The sequence below is a fragment of the Penaeus japonicus genome, unplaced genomic scaffold (assembly GCF_977035675.1).
Source record: "Penaeus japonicus unplaced genomic scaffold, GWHDUDI00000001_assembly GWHDUDI00000006, whole genome shotgun sequence".
NCBI lineage: Eukaryota > Metazoa > Arthropoda > Malacostraca > Decapoda > Penaeidae > Penaeus > Penaeus japonicus.
The window spans coordinates 16,081,665-16,084,164 of record NW_028234408.1 but is presented as its reverse complement, the minus strand read 5'-3'; positions in this window follow the sequence as shown (position 1 = coordinate 16,084,164).

Sequence of the window (2,500 nt, the reverse complement as noted above, 5' to 3'; positions counted from 1 at the left end):
TCTACTATCATATATCAGACCAAATCTCTTCTCTATTATCATATATCAGACTAAATCTCATTTCTATCAACCGCCTTTTAAAAATCAGTAGTACACGGAAATGCTCTCTCGACCGTCTTCATTTCCGATGTTTTATTTACAAATCGTTAGCGAGCCAAAAAGAATTCTTTGGAGTGCAGTTTTCCATCCCTGTCACTTACATAAGATTCAGCAGAAGCACTGATGAATTTTAAAAAGCGGAAGATGAAAAGAAAGAAGGAAAAACAAAGAAAACAGAAAGGATGTAGACTTATAAATCAGTTCCGAAATGGTGCGCTAACGCTTCACTATGTACGTATGCTTAATTTTATAGTTGATGTGTACAGTACGCACAATTGCTTTTATGTTGTGCATGGACGTATTAGTGTGTGCGTCTGCATGTGTGATTCTGTTGACACCTGGGTATGAGTGTGGAATTATTTATGTGTCTGTATTTATGAGTTTTCTGTATGTATGAGTGTGCGCGCGTGTGTGTAGGCTTGTGGGTATAAAAGAGCCCGTCTTATTTGATTCCTTTGCGCTATCGACCCCAGAACAGAGGATTCTTGAAAGGACATAAAAGTCTCAAGAGTTTGGGGGAATTCTGCCAAGTCCAATGTTCGTCAAGTGTCAGTAAATATTTCCTTTTTCTACCCGACTGTCTATCATATTTGATGTCATCTATTTATGTAAGCTCCTTTTTTTCTCTCTCTCCTTCTCTTTGGAAATAAATAGATCTGTTTTGGTTTCTTTCTTCTCTCCCTCGAAAAGTTGTAGCACACACACAAACGTGCGTATGAAATGAGTAACTAGCTAGTAGCCTAGTCTGAGTGAAATTCACTGTGCAGAAGTAGGAGAAGTGTCTGCCTAAGGCACACAGGCTATTACTGTTCTGCTATGTTTAACGAGTTGAAGACTGTGATGTATGCAGTACCATGTGTCAGCAGTAGCAATGATTTTCTCCTTGAGTGAGGGGACCTATCCATATTTCTCTGGGATGATGGAGGCCGTAGTAAACAGCAATTGTCAAGGAGTCACAATGACCACATTGGTAATATCATGAAATATCAACCCCTGGTTGAAGAAAGTGGAGTGTGCTTTAATTGGAAAATAATGTTCTTTCATGAAGACAAACTATAAAGAAATATAAAAAGAAGACAAAGAAATATATATGCAAAACTCTATACATATGCCAAGTTTAATCAAGATTAAGTTAGCATCTCGCTGCCGAGAAGAAAACAATACTATTCCTGGGAAGGATCCCACTGGTCAGGAATATATAAGAAAGGACGGATCTCTTGGCCATAAATTCGTATACATAAATATCAGTTTTGGAGGTCCGGAGTCTACGAGACTCAGGTCTCTTACCAATTAAGCGAACGGCCAAACTGTATAACTAACGCGTCTGTAAAACCGTGTGAAGACAATAAATTGGGATTCTCTCCTTTACAAACTGGATATGGGCTGCGGCTATGTAGGTATATGTGACACTTTATAAATAATCCACCTGATCACAGATTTCCAAAAGAGAGAAGGCCAAGAGATCATCTTCAAGCTGGTGGAAAGGGTTTCCTTAAGGAGGTGAGCTTAGAGAGACTCCCATTTATTGATACTAGAGTGTGGAAGCTGGGACACAATTCTGACAAACTGACTCCTTTTTTATTTTTTCTTCTCGGCTAATGACTTTCGTCCTCACACTTGGTTTTATTCCACGAACAATCACACGCCCAGATTTTTTTTTTTCCAAGATCTTTCCTTTGTTGTACAACCTTTCCTCTTAACACAAAGTCTTCCTATCTTTGCCTCATTCTTCAGACATCCTCGACACTTCTTTTCTCCCCTTTCTCTGCTTCATTTTTTTTTCTTTCTTTCTCTCTCTTTCTCGTTCGAGTTTTTTTTTTTTTTTTTTTTTGAAAGACTGAAAGTGGAGAATAATAGAGGCAGAACATAAAAGGAACGCCTAAATCGAAAAGGAATAAGACCAGGATTTTTGCCCAACCCCTTAATGGTAGTGTTAGCCTTAAGATTTTTATCCCGAACTTTTAATCTTGGCCTTCAATATTTTACCTCATTCCTTCTGTAAATAAGAGAAACGCTTCCATTAGGAAAGTTTGCCCGGACTCTTTATGCTGCAATCATTTCAGGGAAGATATTTTTGCTTCTCTTGAACCAGAGTCCATTTCGTAACGTTCATCGTTGTAACAATCTCTCTCTCTCACTCTCTCACTCTCTCTCTCTCTCTCTCTGTCTCTGTCTCTCTCTCTCTCTCTCTCTCTCTCTCTCTCTCTCTCTCTCTCTCTCTCTCTCTCTCTCTCTCTCTCTCTCTCCTCCCTCCCTCCCTCTCCTCTCTCTCCCTCTCCTCTCCTCTCCTCTCTCTCCCTCTCCTCTCCTCTCCCCTCTCCTCTCCCTCTCCCTCTCCCTCTCCCTCTCTCCCTCTCCCTCTCCCTCTCCCTCTCCCTCCCCCTCTCCCTCTCCCTCTCCC